A 23,424-nucleotide genomic window follows, 5' to 3' on the forward strand; every position below is an offset into this window, starting at 1 on the left:
CCCTCTCCTTTCTCTCTCCTTCCTCTCTTTTCCTTGTTCCTTCCTTCACCTCTCTGTCTCTGCCTTTCTGTCTGTCAAAAAATCTCCCAATTTTCCCTATCCAGTGTATTTTTGTATTTTCTGATTACACTTCGGTCTAATCTAAATCATATGAGCTTCATTTTAAGGTGTATTTCCTTTTGTTTTATTTCCAAGCAATACAGAAATTAAGTACTTATACTTCACATAGTAATCTTTCTCAAAACAAAAATTATCAGACATGCTTATTTCAGGCCAAAAAGTATTTATGCAACATATCTTTATAATCTATAAATATATTCCTCAGAAGTATCACTGAACTCTGGACCATTTCCATGTTTTCTCTATGCTTCTGCAGGGGAATAGAGCCCTTGTTCTATAGTCAGGAAGACTCGAGTTCAAGTTCAGCCTCAGACACTTCTTACTAGCTGGGCAAGACACTTAACCTCTGTCTCTTCTGTCTATAAAATAGGGATAATAATAGCACCTATCTCACAGCGTTTTTGTGAGCATCAAGCATGATAATATTGTAAAGCACTTAATATAATGCCTGGCACATAGTGAATGTTTAAAAATGCTTGCTCCTCTTCCTTTGTATTGTATAAAGGAGTCTAGTTTGGGATTTCACAAATACGAGAAAACCAGAAAGGGACAAGAGAACAGTATTACTTAATGACAGTGAATTTACAGCTTATGAAGATATGCTTCATTGATGCTATTTGGCCTGAAATAAATACATATGATGGAGTAAATTTTTTTTTTCTGAAGATTTACCACAAATGGCATGATGAGCTGTTGACCTAATGCAAGTTCGTTAACCTTGCTGAGTGGTATTGTAGTGACTAAGAAAGAGCATGTGGATTTGAATTCTAGTTCTTCTCTTTCAATAGCTGCGTGACCCCATTCAAGTCACTATACCTCATTGAGCCTCAGTTTCCCCATCTATAAAATGGGGATAATAATACTTGCCCTACCTATCTCAAAAGGTTGTGAAAAGGTGCTTTGTAAACCTTAAAGGGCTATATAAATATAAACCATAGGGTGTCCCAAAAGTCATAGTGTAGTTTAAAGGGAATTTTTGGGATATCCTGTATTCTACTAAAATGGGGATAATAATTCTTGTTTTTATCAGGTATAGTTTAATTTATTCTTTGCTCATACAAATATATTTGTGTTGTAGCCACAGCAGCTGCCTAGGTTCTAGGACTGAAGTAGAGTATTAATTTTTACAAGATGGTCAGTGAATTCCTCAACGGGAGACTTAGTTAATGGTCTTTTCCCACAGGTCAGGGGCTATCAAGATGGCATCAAAGGCAGCTTTAGCAAAGTTGCCCGGAGTGGCAGTAAAGCCCCTGGCAAAAGGGAAAGTCATTAATTTCCTCTATCAGCAGCAGCTTTTTAGGCACTGGAGGCAAGATAATGCCAATTCCCCATGGGGCAGGGGTCAGGCACATCAAGGCCAATTCTTAGCAATGACTATGCAGGGCACCGTGTGGGGCTGGCCAATCTTGTTCTCCTAGTGTCCTTGCCTCCCAATAATAATGCATAGCTTGGTTAGGATGACAGCATGGATGATGATTGATAACAACAACAACAGCAAGCATTTCTATAGCATTTTAAGGTTTGCAAAGCACTTTACAAACAATAGCCCTGCTAACAACACCCTTAGGAAATAGGTGTTATTATTGTTCTTATTTTACAGATAAGGAAACTGAGGCAAAGGTTAAGTGACTTGCCCAGAGTCACACAATTAAGTTTCTGAGGCTAGATTTGAACTCAGGTCTTTCTGACTACAGGCCTAGCAGTCTATCCACTTAGTTGTTTCTTGGAGTGCTTGACACCCAGGCCAGTGGCCCATGGTAGTCTTCAGTGACCACAAAAGACTTGAATATGTTATGATGACCAGATCTAGTCTGTTTTTGAACAGGGATTATCTGAAGGACCCCATCCTTCAGGAAGGGCCCCAGGAAGAAGTCAATGATCTCAGGCTCCATGATGGACAAGGAGAAAAGATAGATCTCCTTCATGGACTTGATCTTCATGACCTTGACTAGGTAGCCATGCTTGATGACAGAAACCCACTCCTTGTCTTTGGCCTTATCTCCTCTGGCCCCACCCTCTGACCTCACCCATTGACCCCTCCTAGTCCAGACCCAGCCCCTGTTGTTAAAACTACTGAGGAAGCTGCCTCTGCCTCCTAATCCAGAGCTACAAGAATTCCTCCATTGGTGCTCACTAGAAATGAGAATGGATATAATCATTCTTGTCCATAATAAGGAGGTTGGAAAATGATAGTTGGTAAACTCAAAATGCTTCACTAGGAATTTATAATTTTTATGAATAATGATATTGATGATAGTGTACTGATCAAGGCAGAATACATTAGATTGAGGTTTTCTTTGAGACTGATTTGGAGTAAATAAGAGTGTCTGCATATTTTCACATGACTATTTGAAATAAATGTCATTACCTTTTGAGGTCAGAAAATGGAATTATATAAAATAGAGAGAACTCTGAAAATTTCTGACAATGATAATTCCATACCTGTTTAAAATAATTTTAATAAAAGTTTGTGTGTTTCTGTATTTTATACTTAAAAATAGCAGTTTGTCAAGTAGTTTTGAAAAGTTATATAAAGATAATGAACCGATCTTTTGAAATCAGAACTAGACCTTGTTTCTTGGCAATAATTTCATGAAACATAATATGCAAAGTGAATTCCTACAGAGTTCTGGGGTAGGAATCAGAAGATCTAGACTTTAGACACAGTGAGTTGTGTGATCTTGGGCATGTCACTTCATATTTTCAGGCCTCAGTTTCCTTATCTGTAGAATGAGAAAGTTGAAATTCATGCTCTCTTAAGATTTATTCTTGACTTCAAATTCTATTATTTTAGTTTTATTTTACTAATTTTACTGCCAATATGTCACTTTCAAGGCACTCTATTACCTGGTTACATGTCCCTTTATAACTTTATTTTACTCTCTTCTCCCATGTGTACTATTTGTTCTAGCTAACCTGTGCCATTAGCTTTTTCCTTATCACAGTCTGTTTCTCCCACCTCCATGTATTGACATGCTCTTCTGGCTTGTGAATTTTTCCCCATTTGTTTAATTTCTTCTATTCCTTCGAAGCCAGTTGAAGTGCCAGCTCATTTATGGAGTATTCTCTGATCCTATCACTTAAGAGTGATCCTTCTGTCCCAAAATCTCTCATGCAACTTCTATGCATCCATGCTCTATGCACCTTCCAACTTGCTTTGCTTATCTGTATTCATCTTACCTCACTAATACCTTGCAAGCCACTTCAAAGAAGGGCCTTTCATCTGTAAAGCATTGCCTGATGGAAGGTGTTGCCTTACATCATTTACATGATCTACATACACAAACATCTTTGCATAAAGTGTTATTTGAATATTTTATTTATTTAAAGGATCAACAAAAAAGAAATTTGCTTGAAATACCTAGAAAAGCAGTCTCTCAATACTTGAACAGAGATAAAGACAGGTCTGAGGACCTGATAGAAAACCAGCCCTCCAGATAAAAGCATTTAGGAGGTCTGAGAGAGAACAGCGTTTCTTGGCTGGGGAGAGGGAAGGAGATTGCTTACTGAAAGCAAAGATGGCCAAAGTGTGCCATTTCCCAGCAATTAATTTACATACATCTTTCCAAAATAGGACTTTGAAGTTTATAGCTGGAAAACTCTGAGTCAATGAATTAATTGGGGACTACAGAACAATTGTATATCGAAGATCTATGTCATTTGAAAGATGTGGATTTCGGGTTTTTCAACCAAAGATTGTGTTGGTTCTTTACACATGGGGGAGCTCCTGTTGTGAGTGCTGCAGTAGAAGCTGACAACAGAAGCTGAGACATCAGAAATCACAAAACAGATGTCAATAGAACTGAAAAACCAGCAAAAGTAAGGTAGCAGAATGAGGAAGGAAGAAGATATTGTCAGCTATTCTGAGCTGTTCCCAGCTGAGACCAGCTGACTAGAGACAGGTTCTGCAGTTGGTGCTGGGATGCTAATCTAATTGAGAGAAAAATGCAGCTGCTTGAAAAAGCAGTTTGTAGGTTAAGAATGCTTTTCTGTGGTTTGAAAAGCTGACCGACCTTGTCTGTCTTACTCTGTAGTGCCACCTACAGCTTGAAAGAAGGGAAAATCCTCAGAGGTTTGCCTACCGTGCCTTTTAATGTCTTCTATGGCTCAAGGGGAAACCCAGAGAGTAGATCTAAATAGCTTTGCAGATCCCAGGCTTCTGAGTATTCCTTTTCATTGAAAGATCATACTAGCCTCAGCATCTTGGAAGCTCTATAATCTAAGGTTTGCAAAAGGGAGTTTAACATAGCTTCAGTGGCCCAAGAGTAGCAGAGAAGCAGCTTCAATCTGCAGGAAACTGGAAAGGCCTTGAAAAGATGCAGTTGTGCCCAGCAGACAATGTGTGGTGCAAATATTCCCTAAAGAGAACAAGAGCATGAAGGTTTGCAGTCCAGAGTTGTGAGCTGCCTCTAGCACATGGGTTTTCCTACTCGTGTACCTCACTGCTAGGCTTCTGTAAGTATTCCCCCCCCCCGCCCCATTCTTAACCAAGGATGCTGTGTACATTGGTGGGAGAGTGTGATGAAGGTTTACGGATGTACTGTTATGTACTGTTATATGATTATTCTTACTTTGTCTTCTGTTAGTAAATGTTTAATGTTTAAGAGTTAATGATGTCATCTTGGCTGATTTGGTTAAATGGGAAACACTCCAGTGGGGCTTAGGAGCTACAGTTTTTGAGTAGTAGGTGTATAATTTCCCCTCATCAGGGTTACCTCTATGTCCCTGACAGTGAGTTGTAGTACTAGATCTTCTTCTTGAAGAATTTCCCTCATCAGTGTGGGTGCAGGTGAACCAGCAGCAGCCCAAAATTGGGGTCAAAACCAAGTCCTAAAACTACATTTGTATTCCTAGTGCTTAGCATAGTAGATACAGTAAAAATTCGATAAATAAATATTTGTGTATTCAATGTGTAAAATAACTACATTTATTTAAATTTTTCCACTTTTCACAAATAGGCAGGTTCCAGAATGCTTGTTATTCCTAAAATACCTTTAAAAAGAGAAAAAAATCAGATCTTTAAATATGTTACTTAATAAGTGATCAGAGAAAAACATTTTATTTATATTACAAGAAGTCCACCTTTCATGTCTCTTTGTGACTATCTACCTTTACTTTCTTTTAATCTAGCTTTTAGACCCTGTGTAGACATGATGGAAGAAAACAAGACACTGGTAATAGAATTTGTTCTCATGGGATTAACAGATCATCCAGGGCTTCAGATTCTCCTCTTCATGGTGTTCTTAGATATCTACATCATAACCATGGTGGAGAATATTGGACTAATTGTGCTTATCTGGATGAACTCTCACCTTCACACCCCTATGTATTTCTTCCTTGGTGATTTAGCTTTAGCTGATGCTTGTATTTCGACTGCAGTAAGCCCTAAGATGTTGGTGAGCTTTATAACCCAAAATAAAATTATATCCTTATCTGAATGCATGGTACAATTTAACTTTTTTTCATTCAGTGCAACCACAGAATGTTGTATTCTAGCTGTAATGGCATATGACAGATATGTAGCCATCTGTAATCCCTTGCTTTATCCAGTGGTGATGACTAATGGGTTATGCTGCCAGCTATCAATATTTTCATATGTAGTTGGCTTTCTTCTTTCTGTGTTTCATGTGGGTTTGTTACTTAGATTAAGTTTCTGCCACTCCAACAAAATCCATCACTTTTTTTGTGATGTCATGCCTTTATATAAAATTTCCTGTACTGACCCTTCTATTAACATTCTGATGGTTTTTTATCTTCTCTGGGTCAATTCAGGTCTTTACTATTTTGTCTATCCTAATCTCTTATACTTGTATACTCTTCGCCATTCTTAAAAAGAAATCTTGAAAGGGAAGAAACAAAGCCTTCTCCACTTGTGGGTCTCACCTGTTCTCTGTGTCCTTATTCTTTGGCTCTCTCTTCTTCATGTATGTGCATCCTCGATCATTGCAAGAAGATGATCAAGATATGATGGATTCCTTGTTCTATACTATTGTAATTCCTATGCTAAATCCTTTTATCTACAGCCTAAGAAACAAGGAAGTTATAGAAGCCCTGAGAACTGTATTAAAAAGAATAGTACTTCCTAAGTGAAACTCTCAAACTGATCCCTTATCTAGTTTTATTAAACAAATCACTAAATGATGTAGTAATACTTTGAATTTATATTTGTTAATGTGAAGATGAATTTCTTGTCATCTCAGCCATATCTGATACAATAATTTATATTGTTAACACTTGAGATTTTAATAACCATAATGTACTATTCACAAATGTAGCAATTAATTATAATCTTAAATATAATTTTCTAGATTAATTAAAAAAGAAAGCACTGTGTTACTTATCCTTTCATTAAAAAAGCTAGTCTTGAATAGTACTTTAGAAATAATTTAGGTTGGAAATAGGTATGCTATTTTGACAAGAATGGAGTAGGACAACCTACTTGACTCACATCAGCTATGATTCTAATGGGCTCAATGTGGTGTGGATTTGGTTGCCAGAGACATTCTGTTGGATGTGAAGTGGTCCTCTGTATCATTTTGCTGGAGAGTCATGAGCTCACCCCTTCTAAGGAATCAGCTTAAAGAATTTAAAGAAAATAATGACAAAAACTTACTTTTTGTTGTTCTTTAAAGTTTAATAACTTACATGTACATAATACATTGTTTTATCTTGTATTTAAAACAAATAACCTAAGGCAATCTGCATTGTGTCTAATGCTCAGACATAATTAGAAAATTAGAATTGGAAAAATATTCAATCCACTGTTTGGAGGATAGTTGCCTGATCTAGAAGTGTCTCAGTTTGACACAAGAAGTCTGGGCCTATGTAAGGTGGATTTTAGTGTGTAAAAGGTGGTTTTTTGTTATTCTTTTTAGATAATAGTTCCCAGAGTCATAGATAATAATTCCCAGACGCCTAGCCTATAAACAGTTTTTACTGCACATGTGCATCATTGTATAACCTTGCAAAATATAAACATTTGTGATTAAAATCATAACCACTACTGCCTGTGTGCTATGCTGAATCAACAATATGTTGCCAAAGTTAATGAAAACTCATGAACCTACTCCTTGGCAAAATGCCTTCTTCGTCTGTTGCCAGCAGCTGGCATGGTGCAAGACAGAATGGTGAAAGAAAAACAGGGAAGGGGAAATGGAGAAAGAAAAGTTGGGCTAGGTGAGTCTGAGATTAATGCTCAAGACTAGTTTATTTCAGAAGTTTCATGATTATATACCCACAGAAAACAGCTTTGTACCATGAGAAATGATTTACAAGCACTAATTAATAACATAAACAAACTGAGCAGCTAAAGATCCTCATTTTCTCATGAGAAAGTAGTTTTAATGCCAAAATTCATATCTATTATTTCCCTGACTAGTATTATCTGCCCCAGTCAGCCACCTGGCCTCAAGGCTAGGCATGAGTGAGAACTTAGAATCAACAAACTATAACAAGTGGAATTGGGGCAAGAGTCAAGGGAGCGTTTATCCTGAGGCAAGCCTCTGTGTACTGACCCCTTAAGTCTATAAGGACTTGGAGATTTTCCATAAGGACTAGGCTCCCAACAGTCTGTTATCCTATAAATCAAGTGGGCACTGGCTAAAGAGTGCTGGAGTCTTTCCTCACTTCTACTTGCTGGCCTACCTCTTGAAGTAATAAACTGGTATGAATCCCCTGTCTGTTGCTCCCTTGTCTTTCTTCGGTTTGGCTGAATCTAATGTGAACCTGCCAGGAGCTGAACTCCTGTGATATACTTGGCATGGTCGGCAAGATTCTGCCAAGTCAAAGAAAATAGAATACGGAGAATAGGAAGGAGGTCTCAGGGTGGCCCTTGACTGGCATGTGGTTTATCATATTTAAAGTCCTGGAAAATTGGACTCCCCCCAGGAATGGGAATATGTGCCCCCTAACTCCAAAGGCCTTGAGGAAGCCTTATTGAAACTTGGAGAAACCCTTGACCTTAAGGGAGCTAGAAGTGCAGTTGGGGCTGCTGATTGGTTGATGCTAACTATTGTAAAGAAAATTCATGACAAGCTGTTGTCAGTGGAAGCCCAGCTCTGGGAGGTTCAGGCTGATTTATCTCAGGAGTGGGAGGAAAGGGAGACTTGGGAGAAAGCCAGAGAAATGTTAGAAACTGAGACTAGAGTTTGTTAGAGCTGGGGTGGTTAATGCATCCTCAGCACCTCCCGTTTCTGAGGCAGATTCCTCAGAGATCGATGATGGTGAGAAGCCCGGATTTATTTGTAGTGAAAGAAGAGGAAGCACCTTTCTGAATTTTCCTGCGTTAAAAGTGCTGCCTGTTGTGCAGCAAAAAAAAAAAAAAAAAAAAGAGAGAGAGAAAAAAGAAAAAAAAAACCAGCCGCAAATCCCTGAGGGACAGCTGCATTGCTCCCTGCCCCCAAGTGGTGGAGCATGCTATGTTTAGACCTTATACTCAGTCAGAATTGGTGGATTTAGGTACCCACTTTCGCCAGTGGAGCTCTGAGCCAATGGCTGCTTGGTTGTTGAGATTGTGGGATGTAGGAGTGGATGGGATTTTACTGTCTGGAATGGAGATGGCTAAATTAGTTTCTGTAACTATTTGCCCCACACCCTGTGCCAGCCTTTGCAGGCACACCCAAGGGCATCATTCCCTGCTGGAATGGGTGATAGCAGATACTTGGGCAGCCTGGCCAAATCAGGGGCATTTGCCTTCGGCTCCTAGCCTGCGTTAGAATTATGCTAACCTGCAGCAAGTGATAAGGGAACTGGATATGAAGAATGCTATATATATATATAATTTGAATATCAGAGGCTCTGATGAGATTTTTACTGCAGGCCTGAGAGACCTAGTGCAGCAGAAGGCACCCTCTCACCATTTTGGGCCCTTAGTGGCTATACTAGCCCTGTATGTGGGACAGCCAATCAATGTGGTGACCTGCCCTGTTGTAGATCTAGGAGAGGCTGGAAACATAAGCAGCAAAAAGCAGTTCATACTGCAGTTGCCAAGGAAAATAAAGGGAAAGGAGCCCACAAAGGACCTGTCAGAGTTACCTATAATCAGATGTGGGTTGACTTGATAGAGGCTGGGGCAGACAGGAGCAAGTTAGATGGGCAGACAAATAAGGTGTTGCTGGAACTGTGGCAACAGTTGAAACCTGAACAGAGGCCATTGTTTAAAAAAAAACCCTGAGGTGCCAGCCTGAGAGGGTTCAGTTTTGGGACCAAGGGTGAGGGCAGTGTCATTACAGGGTTTCATGAAAGATTTGGCTTGTGCCAAGGATACTCTCAGGAGGAAGACTGACTTCGCTTTAATTGAGGGGAATGCCAAAGGACCCATCTTACTGGTTGGGTGGGGACTGGAGGCCTAATGTTGAACTTGCAATTTATTGGTCCCCAAAAAATGTACAAAGGGTGTTGGCATTGGTGGATACTGGGGCAGAATGTTCTTGGTATATGGTAATCCTGAGCAGTTTCCTGGGGAGGTTGCTGTGATAGATGGATATGGGGGATGCTCAGTTCAGGTTAAGAAAGCAGCTATTCACTGGGAATAGGAAGGCTGCCCCCTGAAGAATATGAGGTATCTGTCTCCCCTATTCCCGAATACATCCTAGGTTTGTGGTTGCAGACTTCCATGGGTGAGTTTTGCTTGCGTGTTCATGTAGTGAAGACAGTCACCAGGAGCTTTGTGAAGCATGCATCCCTGCTGCTTCCCGACCCTTTGTCTGGTTACTAATACAAAGCAGTATTGTGTACCTGGAGGGCATAAGGAAATTGGAGAGACTATTTTAGAACTTGAGAAGGTTGGCATAGTTTGGCCAACACATAGCCTTTGTAACTCCCTAGTGTAGCCAGTAAAAAAGCCCAATGGCTCATGGTGTACAGCTGTAGATTATAGGAAATTGAATAAGGTTGTATCTCCCTTGCATGTGGCAGTACCTTCTGTACCTCATGGATCAATTAAACCATGAGCTAGGGACTTATCATTATGTTTTAGATTTGACAAATGCTTTTTTCTCCATACCTATTGCTGCAAAAGTCAAAAACAATGTCTTTTTGTGGGAGGGGCAGTAATGGACATTTCAAGTGTTACCCCAAGGCTATTTGCATAGCCTTACTTTGTGTCATGGCCCACTGATTTGGCTGAAAGAGTCTAGCCAGTACCTGTGAAACTGTATCACTATGTTGATGATACCATGTTAACCAATGACTGTCTTGCAGACTTGGAAGCTGCTGCTCCTACCTGGGTGGCTCATCTACATAAGAAAGGATGGGCAATCAATCAAGACAAGGTCCAAGGGCCTGGCTTATCTGTCAAATTCTTGGATGTTGTTTGGCAGGGTAAGATAAAGGTTAAGCTTTCTGCAGTTATTGATAAGATACAAGCCTACCCCACCCCTACAACTCTAAAACAATTGCAAGAATTTTTAGGGTTATTGGGGTATTGGAGGGTATTTATTCCTCATCTAGCTCAGCTCCTGAAGCCCCTATAGGGTATGACATACAAAGGGGGTCAGTGGGACTGGGATGAGGGATGTTCCTGAGCCTTTAGTGCTGCCAAGGCCGTCAAGGCTGTGCATGCTTTAGGTATCTTTGATTCTTCATGAGCTTGTGAATTGGATGTACATGTGATCCCAGAGGGATATATGGTTGAGGATTTTGGCAAAAATGGAGAGAACCCAGCAACCAGTAGAGTCACAATTAGGTAAAGGAGCAGAGGCTTGGAACTCTGATCAAAAAGCAGTTGTCCTGTCACAGAAGGGGCACCGGTGACAGTGGATACCACTTACTACATAGCTAGATGGGTGCATGATTGGACTCAAAAACTGAGAACTGATGTAGCACAGACCTCAACTTAGGCTAAATGGGGTTTCCACCTCCAAAAGCCAGTCCACTGAGTGCTCAGCTTCAGGTAGTTTTGGGACCTGTTACATATGTGCCTGAGAAGGAGAAGGTTATTGATTTGACTGGATTGGAAATCCCCTATAAAGAGGGCAAGCAACCTATATCCCCTGCCACCTGGTATACGGATGGGTTCAACCAGGGGCAACCTCCAAAGTGGAAGCCATGGTCTTCCACCCAGAGACTGAAACTTTATGCATTCTTCGCCTCATTGTCTTTTTGGACCTCTTTTGCACTTGGGTTAATCTATTTTTTAAGGTGTTATTTTCTTCAGTATGTTTTGGGTCTCCTTTAGCAAGCTATTGACCTGTTTTTCATTATTTTCTTGCATCATTCTTTCTACTTCACCTGCTTGCTTTTCAAAATCCTTTTTGAGCTCTTCCATGGCCTAACCCTAACCCTAACCCTAACCAATTCATATTTTTCTTGGAGGCATTGGATGTAAGAACTTTGACTTTGTAATCCTCTTCTGGTTGTATGTTTTGATCTTCTTTGTCACCAAAGTAAGATTCTATAGTATGAGCTTTTTCATGCTGTTTGCTTATGTTTCCAGACAATTACTTGACTTTTAAACTCTGTTAAGGCAGGGCTCTGCTTCCAGTGTGGAGGGTGTACTGTTCCAAGCTTCAGGGGTTTTGTGTAGCTGTTTTCAAAGGTACTTCTAGGGACCTGTAAATTTTCAGTTCTTCCCAAGATGTATGATCAAAGGAGAGGTGTTTACTCCTCTCCTGGCCTCCTCTGGTCTATGAGTGACTGCAAGCACTCTTTTCTGCCTTGGAACTATGAGGATGATTCTCTCTGCACTGCTGCCACAAGCTCTGCCATACCAACGCTCCTCCTTGCCCGACAACTACCACCCAGAACGGTGATCCAGATCCAAGCACAAGCAAAGCAAGAGAATCCTGCCTCAGCACCAGCCAAGAGATCCCTTCAGTCCACCTCTGATCAGCTACTCAATCACCCACCATTTGCTGGCTAAGAGCTCCAGAAGCAACTTCTGCTGCTGTGGCTGCAGCTCAGGGCTGCTCTAGGGCCAGGGCTGGACAATGCTCCTCTCACCCAGGTCTGACAGACTTTCACATTGACCTTCTGAGTTGTCTTTGGTGTTTGTGGATTGAGATGTCTGGAAATCATCATAGCTCCCATTGATTCAGTCCCCTGAGGCCTGCTCTAGGTTTGCTGGGCCTCGTCTTTGCCTTCATGGTCTACCCTGAACTGCATTCCTCATCCAGCTCTGCACAACAGATCTTTCCTGTCAACCTTCCAGGTTGTCTTGGGCTAGAAATTTGTTTCTCTCTGTCTTTTTTGTGGGCTCTGCTGCTCTAGAATTTGTTTACAGTCATTTTTTATAGATTTTGGAGGGGTTTGAGGGAGAGCCTAAGCTGGTCACTGCTTTTACTCAGCCATCTTGGTCCCCACCCAGCAGCTTATTTTCATTCATTCATTTATTTATTTATAACTTTTAAAAAAGACACCAAAAAAGCATTTCCATATGTACAGTAGAAAAGGATAATATGTAAAACCATGAATAGCCATTGTTTTTTAAAAGTAAATAATGAATCCCACAGGTTACTTTCAAAACTGTCCTGCTTGTCTATGCTTCTTTGTGTTCTCTTTTGTGTATTTAAAAGAAGTTTTGATTTTTTTTTTGTATCAGTATTACTAACCCTCCTCTCTTCCACTGGAAAAAAAAAGAATCTAATTTCAAATAAGCAGTCATGCAAATACACCCATACTGTTGCTATGTTCAAAATGTGTCTCTTGCTGCACCTGGAGTCCTTCACCTTTCCGTCAGAAGGAGATAACATGGTTCATCATAGATCCTCTGGAGACATAGATGGTCATTGTTTTGATCATAATCTTTCAAAGTTGTTTTCATTTAAAATGTCATTGTCCTTATATAAATTATTCTCCTTGTTCTGCTTACTTTACATTAGTTCATACTGTACAAGATTCTTTGAAATAGACTATTTTTATCCTTTCTCATGGTGAAATAATATTATATTACATTAATATATACTATAATTTGGTTGTCCATTCCCCAGTTGATGAACACCGTCTTGAATCCTAAGTCTTTTTAAAATTTTCCTTTTACTTGCCACCTCAAGATTAAGAAGTTTGTTTTGCTTGAGGTTCTCCCTTTCCCTGTATTATACTTCCTCTTGCACCCCTCATTTCCCTCTTCAGTCTGATGTAGTTAGACCAAACTGTGTGTACACATGTGCTTAACCCTTCTTTGTTTCAGAAAAAAGTGAAATTCATATGATACCTGCTCCCTTCTTCCTCCGTGTTTGTATACTTTTCTTCTCATAAACCTCAGTTTTGAGAAATAGTAAATTCCTCTACTGAATTCCTTTAAGTCTTCCTTCTTTTCCCCCTCTTTGAACCTTCAGAATAAAATCAGTCTATCCTGAGGTAATCTGTTTTTCTTAAAATTCTCTCAATACCTGTACTATCTGTATAACCCTGGGCAAGTCAACTTAACTCTCTTTGCCTCAGTTTCTTCATCTGTAAAATGAGCTAGAGAAGGAAATGTCAAAATCACTCCAATATGTTTGTTAAAAACAAACAAACAAACCCCAAATGGGGTCAAAAAAAGTGGGGACATGATTGAATTACAACAATAACAACCCTGAGTAATCTGTTTTTCTTAAACTCTCTTGGTGCCTTTTGAAGACATAATGGTTCTGCAGGGACACATTTCTTCCTCCCTATTACAATGTTAGATCTACATGGAACTACATAGTCCCTTCCAATTACTCAGAGACATTTATTTATCTTTCCATGTTTACCTTATTTTTTGTGTTTACATTTCAAAGCATCTAATCAGATCTGATCTTTTCATCAGAAATAATTTGAAGTCCTCTAGTCTTTGGCACCTGTTCTCTCAAAAGTTACCCCTGATAACTTAAAAACCTTTTCCTCCATGCATTTGATTCTTCCATGAAAAGTGGAGGCAGCCACAGAACCCAACACTCTGATGGCCACCTGAATGATCAGTCTCCTGTTTGCTACTCTTCTGCGATCTCTTGATTTCCCCAAACTGGTTTCACCCGCTGGAGCTCCTCTTCCCCTCTCCCTCTCCCATTGGTAATTTCCCATTCGTAATTTCCCATTGGTCACAAATTATCAAACAGCAAACCTGTGTGTTTAGCAAGAAGGAGGAGAGGGAGAAGTAACATTCAAACCCAGGTGCTCTGATTCCAAGACTAATATTCTTTTTATCGATAACCCATGCCTCTTACATAAGACTCATGTCATTGGTGGAGACTGATTGCTCAATGATGCACTTGTATGAGAGACAGAGCTGTGAGAGCAAGAATGAAAAGATATCTTAGGCTTCTGGCTTCCAGCTTTGAGATGCACAGTTCTAGAGTCTCTTCAAGTCCCTGAAGGGAAAGACACTGAAAAGATGCCAATATATAGAAGAGTTGGCACTTTGATCATGTCCCTACCTCTAGCTTACTATACCAGAAATTTCAGGGAATTTTTCTTTGGGTGAGATTTGGGACTCTCTTTCTCAAGCTCACTCTCACTCTCACTCTGAATGGGAGAGAACTTCCATACTTTGTTTATTGTCTGGTATATATTCTGATTTCTTTTTGCTATGTATAAATGGATTTATTTGCTCTGTTGTCCATTGTGGAATTGGCATTTGATAAGAAGGGAGTCAAGCCCTGGATATACAGCTTGGGGTAATCCATTCTTTTTAAGGGATAGTGATTAGAAATTCAGCTTGAGGTGGCAAGGAGGTGGTGTAATGGATAGAGCACCAGCCTTGGATTCAGGAGGACCTGAGTTCAAATCCAGCCTCAGACATATAACACTTACTAGCTGTGTGACCCTGGGCAAGTCACTTAACTCCACTGCCTAGCCCCCCCCCCAAAAAAAAATTCAGCTTGAAGCCAGAAATTATTTCCTCTTGACTAATAGTACTGGGGTGCGGGGGAGAGGAGGGCAGACATATTATTCTAGACCAATACCCTTTCTCTGAGAAAAGAATAATAGCTAACCTCTGGCTCCAACCTTCTATTCTTCTCCTGGCAGGAATCAGTTTCCCTTGGACAAGGGTGGGTGAAGAACGCTCTTAAGATTCATGCTTTCCTTGAAGCCACATTTAGGCAGACCCATATAGATTATACAAACTACATGGATGAAACACAGTATACAACCCATTGCAAAATCTGACAGTCTCTTCTCTGTAAGACAAATACATGACAGAAATTAAATGGTAAAAACAAAGGATAAATTCAAGAATCTGCTACTTTAGATGCCTAAAGTTAGAACTAAACAGAGGAGTGTAAGATGGAAGGTGAAGCGAGCTGCAAAGTCCACGTTCTGCCCTCTTAAAGGAATCTTTGGGTGGAGTTTAGTACTCTGCCTTCTAGCCCTCCAATCAGAGGGGAAAGGAGGCTGAAGAAGGTGAGAAGGTACATTCCAAGTATGAATATAGCTTTTACAAAGGAACAGTGACAGAAGATCAGTTGTGACTGTGATTACCTTTCTCCCAAATCCACCCCTCCTAAATTTCCCTATCCAGGTTTCCAATGTTGGCGTTATCCTTGATTTCTCATTTTCCTTCACAACATATATTCAGTCAGTTGCTAAATCCTGTCTTTTCTACCTCTAGAATATCCCTTGCTTCTACCCCCTCTACACTTACACGGCCACCACTGTAGTTCAGGCTCTTGTAACTTCTTTCATGTATAATTGCAGTTGTCTCCTCTCTTTAATTCATTCTCCACATAGCTGACAAAGTGATGTTCCTAAAATGCAGATCTGACCATATCACTTCACTACTCAATAAATTATAGAGGAAGATTTCCTATTGACTGTAGAATGATATTTCACCTTTCTCTCATTCTCTTTAAATTTATTTTTTGCTTAAGTTTTAATAATGTCCAGAATTAATCTCATATATAATTTATTAAGTAAATATAAGTAAGCATCTTAAGGGTAGTTGCTCAAAACGTTTTTACTGATGGGAGTATGTGATCAAAATGATAGGAGAACACTAATCTAGACAACTAAAACCAAACACTATTCTGTGACAGAACATGAAATTGAGGACATGGTAATGTGAAATAATTAATGAAATCCAATCCTAGAGTACTTTCACTTGAATTATTAAATCAACAATATTCATTTACTTCAAACCATCAAAGGATTCTGTAGATGATTTAATGATCTATCTAGAGAACTCCAAAGAATCAACTAAAATTTAATAGAAACAATAACATCAGAAAATTTGCAAGGTATAAAATAAATCCGTTTAAATCTTCAGCATTCTTGTATATTACTGACAAAACTCAGTTGGAAGAGCTAGAGAGAAAAATTCCATTGAAAATAAATGCAGATTATAAAAAGTACTTGGGTTTCTACCAAGATATATACAGAGAACTCTATGAATACAACTACAAAACATTCTTTACAGGAATAAAGAACAAATTAGGTGAAGAAATACTAACTGCTCATGAGTAGGCTAAGCCAAAATAATAAAAATGACACTGCTTCCTACCTGGATTCATGTATTCAATGCTGTACACATCCAACTACCAAAGGATTACTTACACAACTAGGAAAATAACAGTGAAATTCATATAAAGGAGCAAAAGTTCAATAATTTCAAGGGAAAAAATAGCAAAAAAGTGGCTGGTACCAGGAGTTCTCAAGTGCACTACAATGCAGAAATCATCAAAATGATTTTGTATTGGTTAAGAAATAGAGAGATTGACTTGTGGAACAGATTAGATACACAACATATAAAAGGAAGCAAGCACAGTGGTGTAGTGTTTGATAGAAACAAAGACCTGATTTATTGGGATAAGGTCTGACTACATGACAAAAACCACTGGGAAATCCAGAAATTAAGTGTAAATCAACATCTCACGCATCTATTAAGACAAGTTCTAAATTTATGCATGACAGACATAAAAAGGTGATGCCATAAATAAATTAGGAAAGCAAGGAAGAAATTACCTTTAGGCTCTTTTTTATTGGGGAAGAATTTATGCCCAAACAAGGGATAGAGAAGAACACAGAAGATAAAATAAAAAATCTTGATTATTTGAAATTAAAATGGTTTTGCATAAACAAAACCATTGTAATCAAGGGAAATTGAATAGGAAAATCATTTGCAGTAAGTTTCTCTGATTAAGGTCTCATATCCAAGATATATAAGAAACTGATTCAAATTTTCAAAATCAAGAACTATTTACAATAAGTAAGTAGTCAAAGGATATGAACAGGCAGTTTTCAAAGGAAAAAAATGTAAGCTATCAACCTTGTTATTGTTCATCCTTCATTCTTTTTTTAATGCATTTTATTCATTTATTCAATTATTTACTTGTTTGTTTTGTTGCTTATTGGCTGGGCAATGGGGTTAAGTGACTTGCCCAGAGTCACACAGCTAGTAAGTGTTATGTGCCTGAGGCCAGATTTGACCTCAGGTCCTCCTGAATCCAGGGCCAGTGCTCTATCCACCACACACCTAGCTGCCCCCTCATCCTTCATTCTTGAAGAGGACCAATGACATCAGGAGAGTGATGTCTTGACTTGCAAGTAAATTGGATTTAAGTGAGGCAAGGCTGTGCAAAGTCATCAGTTTCACTCTCTCCTCCAGAGTCATCAGAGTCCAATGGCAAGACATAGGCCCAGATGACTGGAAATGACCCCAAATGCAGTAGGAGACTTTGGCCTTTTTTTTTTCAAGCTATCAACAACTGTAGGAAAAAAACAATGCTCCAAATAATCCATTATTAATAAAACCATCAATTGAGGAATTGCTGAAGAAGTTATATATCATGTAATAGAAGATTATTGTGCTGTAACAGACAACAAAATGGACAGTTAAAAGAAACTTGGGAAGATTTGTATGATATGGGGTGAAATGAGTAGAACAAGGAGGATAAGGTATATAATAATGACAGGAAATCATCTTTGAAAGACTTAGGAACTCTGATCAATGCAATGACCAACCATGATTCTAGAGGACTGGTCATGAAACATGTTACCAACCTACTGAGAGAGAGGTGATTGACCCAAGATAAAGACTAATACATTTTTGAGCACAGCTAATAAAATAATTTGTTTTACTTGAATATCCATATTTTAATAAATGCTTTGATTTTCTGTTTTCCAGTAAGGGGATAGGAGGAAGAGGGAAGACAAGGATAAAGTAAGAAGAAGAAAAGAAAAAAGGAAAAAGAAAAGATCATTGAAATACAAACGCATATATGTATATATGCTTAAATTCCCAGAAGAGAACAGGTCAGAGAGACTCAGACAAATTAGACATCTTTGAAAGCTACATGTAAAGTTTATTGTATGGTATATTCAAAGTAAAAGCAAACTGTGCAAAAAAAAAAAAAGATCCACCATTTCAGGCACAATCTTCTTCAGTTCTACTACATATATAGAAATGCATTGTTTTGTGCATTCAAGTTCAAAATAAATAAATAAATAAAAGAATGTAATCATTAAATTAATCCATCAAGAATTTAAGTACCTGCTAGGTACTGAATACTGTGATAGGTGCTAGGGCTAAAAATATAAATATGAAATATTCCTTGCTCTGAAGAAGCTTTCATTCTATGGTGGAGAGTGCGGGTGGGGCAACACATGCACATATTAGTACATTATATATACACACATATAACATACATACCATATATGTATATATTTACATATAAAAACACAAGTTAATTAAGGCAAGGACAGTAATGGGTGATTGCCAAACTATGTGCACCAAGGCACCACAGTGAAAACATAAGGATATTTTAAATTTTTCGTGGAAACGGCAATTCTCAACATCTGTCAGCACTATGTGAATGGCTCAAGGTTGTTCACAATTTCAACATTAGATTGTACTGCATTCCTTTTGATGATGTTCTGAGTATCTGAGATATGTTTTCTTTACTTGTATTTTCCACTAAGCCAATAACTTCTGAAACTTTCTTGTTTGTGGTGTCATATCTTTGCAAAGTTGGGTTTCCAGTGGTTGTTTCGATGAAAAGGAAGTCCCTTATGAAAACCAATAGATTTTGGAATAGGAAATGAAGGTAGTGATATCTAATCTGATTATATAGTTTAAGAAGTTGTGCAGTACCTGGAAGATGCACACATTTCATTTATAAGTAATTCTGGTTATTTAAAAATAAAGGAAAATATTATTCTTTCAATTTATGTGTATTATTTTTTTTAAATGGCTAAGTTGTTAAGACATGGATACTTATTAAGGTGTTTGTCTTTCACCCTAGTGTGTTATACAAAATGATGTGGTGAACCAAGAAAATTTGGGACCCTCTGAGTTGGGGGCTTTTTTGAAGGAAGCTGAAAATTCCAAAAGGCAGAGTTGAAGACACAGTGCATACCAGGTAATGGGCACTTGGTTATGCGAAGGAATGGAGATGTGACATGAGATGTTGAGTGAAGAAGAACAAGAAGGCTAGTTTGGCCAAATTGCAAAAGAGATGAAGAGTGTAAATTGCATCTTGAAAGGTAATTTGTGAAGGGCTTTAAATGTTTTTAATTTTTGCAACTTGCTGTGTCTGATGGGATTTGTTGATCAGGTCTCCAAGTCCACAATGCCCAGTAGGACAACTTTACTTCATTCTAAAGGGAATTCAAAGAAACTATTGAGGGAGTTCAATGTTTTTTTTTTTAATGTGTGTGTTGATTACTGGATCTGAAGCAAAGCAAAATAAATACTTAATCTTAAAATTGGAGCCATCAAAGAAAATCCACACAAAGAAGTGACCATTGTTGCCTTTATTCTTGCATTTCCAAAGGTAAGTCTCCCTTTTCTCTGGATGTCTTAACTGGATATGGGTAAATGTACAGTGATTTCCATAATTTTCATTTTACTTTATGTAGAAAAGATATTAAAGCCCCATTCCTTGTTTGTAGAAGTTTTAGACTATCTTCTGTCGATGTCAAATATGGAGATAAAAAATTAAAATGTTAGCCAACCACTAGGACCTTTTAAAAGGAATAACATGAGCTCTTCTCAATAACATGAGTCTTTTCCCGTTCATCTCTCGTTTAGCTCCTGTCTCTCTCCCTGTGCCTCTGTTTGTCTCTCTTTCTCATTTTTTTTCTGCCTATCCATTATCTCTATCTCGCTTTTCCCTTTCCATCTTTCTTCCATATCTTCCTTATTTCTCTTTATATAAATGAAATATATGTGATGTATGTATCATTCAACAAGCATTTATTGGAGAAATCAAAGACCAAAGTCTTTGCCTTCAAGTATCTTATGGTATAATAGGGGAGATAATATGAACTCTCTCTCAATCTCTCTCTCTCTCTGTCTCTCTCTCTCTCTCTCTCTCTCTCTCTCTCTCTCTCTCTCTATATATATATATATATATATATGTATACACGTATATATGTATATATATGTATGTATGTATGAATATACATATACACATACATATATATGCACCTACATATATGATATATGACAGATGAATGCAAGATAGTTTGGGGAGGGGGTAAATTAGTAGTTGGAGGAAGGAATGGGACTAGATTCTTGTAGAAGCTGGTGCTTGCACTGAGTCTTGATGGAAACCAGGGATTTCAAAAGGCAGAAGATGATGAAGAGGGAACAAATTTCAGTTGCAGGGAACATCTATTACAAAGGCATAGAGATGAAAAATGGATTGTGTAGCCAAAAGACCAATATAGCTGTTATAACTTACTGAACAAAATTTCATTTTTCATTATTAATTTAAAAACCATGTGAGTACAATATTGTGTGTTTCTCTTCTCCCACCCCCCACCTACAATATAACTAAGTTGTGTATTTACTGATATGCAAAAACGAAAATGCATTGTTTTGTGTTGATCTGAAAAGTTCCCTACTCCTTAACCTAGAGAATTGCTAATAATTACCAACTTCTTTTGTGCAGGATATTTCTACCCTCTCTGCTAGCACCGACATCTAACTAAAGTCTCTTAAGAAGCATTTTAAAACTGTTTTTAATGAATCTATAAAAGTACTTATCTTGTACCTACATCCATTAATTCTCAGGAAATGTTCCAGCAGGCTTATTTGCTTCAGACCAAATATCATCTATCTAATATACCATTGTCTTCATTCCCTTTCATTATTAACATCCTTTGGACCCTTTCCATTGTTTCCCTATGCTTCCATATTTGTGAGCCTCAAATTAGACCAAATAACAATGTAGTAGTATGGGACCTTGAGCAAGGTCCTTCACCTTGTTGAGTGGCAGTGTAGCAAGGTGTGACAGAATTCTGCTGCTGGGATCAGGAGATTTGGATCTGACTTTGGCTGCCATTCACTTGCTGTGTCTCCCAAGTTCATTCAACTTCACTGAGCCTTAGTTTTCTTATCTCCAAAATCAGGACTATTTTTTTTGACCCTGAGTAAATTGCTTAACTAGTCTGGTTCCATTTCCTAAAGTGGCTGGACTGAACTATCAGGGGTTCCTCTAGAGTGCCCCAAAACTCTTTCAGGGGGTCTTTGAGGTAAAAACAATTTTTGTAACAATAAAAAGATGTTTAAATTTCAAATAGCAAATGTCAATAGATACAACCCACATAAACAAAAAGTCTTCAGTGTGTCCTCAATAATTTTTAAGAATGTAAAGGGGACCCAAGACCAAAAGGTTTGAAAATTACCTATCTAGATGATCTCAAAAGTTCCAGAACTTCCAGTTATATACCTATGATTTTATGACATTAATTAAATGACAAACCTCAGAAGGTTGTTGTGAGAAAGGTACTTTGTAAATGTGATCTGTTGTTTTTATTCTCAACAACATCCATGGCAATAAAAATGGTAAAAATCCTACTTGGTAAAGAATATATTAGATTGAGGTTTTGTGTGAGAGTGACTATGTGCTCACATAAGATTTAACATTCATTCTCTAGGTATTTCATTATTACTTAATGGGATTACTAGGATGTGTTATTTGAAGTAGAGAACAACACAATTTATGCTTCAATTCACTTGAAAATGATATTAATAAAAGGAATGTTTTTATATGAATTTAAAACTAAAGAATATATCAGCTTTTCATGTAGTTATTATTTTGAAATACTAAGCTCAGTAAAGACTGAGAGTTGATCCTTTCGATAAGAGTTGGACCTTGTGTTTGGCTAACTATTTTATAAAAACAAAGAATGCGGATTCTACTGAGTACTGGGCTAGGAATTAGAAAATCTGGGTTCTAGACTCAAACTGGCAAGTGATCTTGTACAAGTCTTTAAATGTCTGTATATCTTGGCTTCCTCATCTACAATATGGAGGGATTGAAATACGTGAGCTGTGAAAGTCTTTCTTATTCTAAAATTCTATGAATTAAATTTTTCATTACAAATTTCACTGACCCCTTAAAGGATTTAAAGTCCTCCATGTTTTAGTTCCAGTTTATCTTTACTCATCTTACCCTACTGCTCACATTGATTATTTGTTCTAGTCAAATTAGGCTACTAGCCTTTTTCCAAATCAGTCTTCTTCCTCTCACCTCTCTCTATTTTATGGAGGGAGGTGGACCATATGGTGTTCCCATGCTTCTTGTGAACTCCCTCCAGTTCTCTCTACCTGTTAAAATCCTTCCTTTCTTTTATCATATAGCTCCCTTCATAATAATAACTTCATCTCCTCCATGGAGTCTTCTCTGATTCCACCACCTCCTTAAATCTCTAAAGCTGATCAGATTTCTTCTCTGTAGGCATAATGCCACAAGTTGAACTAGTTATTTTCATATTGTTTTATCCCCTTATTATTTTGTAAGCTCCTTGAAACAAGGTCTGTAATTTCTTATCTTTGCAATTCTACTACCTGACATAGTATTTTGGTCATTGAATATACTAAATAGTTTTAGAATTAAATTGAATATCATTATCAATTGTATACAATTTGTGCAGTTTAAATTGCTTTTCTACTAGATAATGGGAGTAGGGAATTCTCTAAGTTCTGTGTCTCAAATAAATGCATTCTTTAAAATTTTCTTCAGCATACCATTGTTTTAAATTCTATACGTTGAATTTTCATTTAATGTTCTGATGGTTTTTATCTTCTCTGAATTGTGGGTCAATCAACAAGCATTTATTAAACTCTAGTAACTGTGCTGAGGACACAAAAGCCAAAATGGAACAGTCACTATCCATGAGAAGGTTGCATTCTATTGGGAGAAATGACATGTGCCTATATAAAATGTGCACATACAAAATAAATAAAAGGTATATTTTTAGGAGGGGAGAAATGAATAACTACGGGGATAAGGAAAGACTTCATAGAGAAAGTGTCACTTGAGATGAGCTTTATGGGAAGCTAGAGATTCTAAGAGGTAGAAAGGAGGAGATAATGAGTTCCTGGAATGGGTTTTCACCAGTATAAAGACATTCACTTCAAATATTCTAATTACTAACTTAAAAAAGAATTCTTAAGAG

At 38.0% G+C, this 23,424-nt stretch overlaps 1 pseudogene; it reads left to right on the forward strand.

Annotated features, from left to right (window-relative positions):
* Window positions 1-5,256: 5,256 nt before the first annotated feature.
* LOC110202012 (olfactory receptor 5AC1-like) lies at window positions 5,257-6,210 on the forward strand (annotated as a pseudogene).
* The last annotated feature ends 17,214 nt before the right edge of the window (window positions 6,211-23,424 follow it).

This window comes from Phascolarctos cinereus, unplaced genomic scaffold, assembly GCF_003287225.1.
Source record: "Phascolarctos cinereus isolate Bilbo 61053 unplaced genomic scaffold, phaCin_HiC Scaffold_725;HRSCAF=1366, whole genome shotgun sequence".
In the NCBI taxonomy this organism is placed as follows: Eukaryota; Metazoa; Chordata; class Mammalia; order Diprotodontia; family Phascolarctidae; genus Phascolarctos; species Phascolarctos cinereus.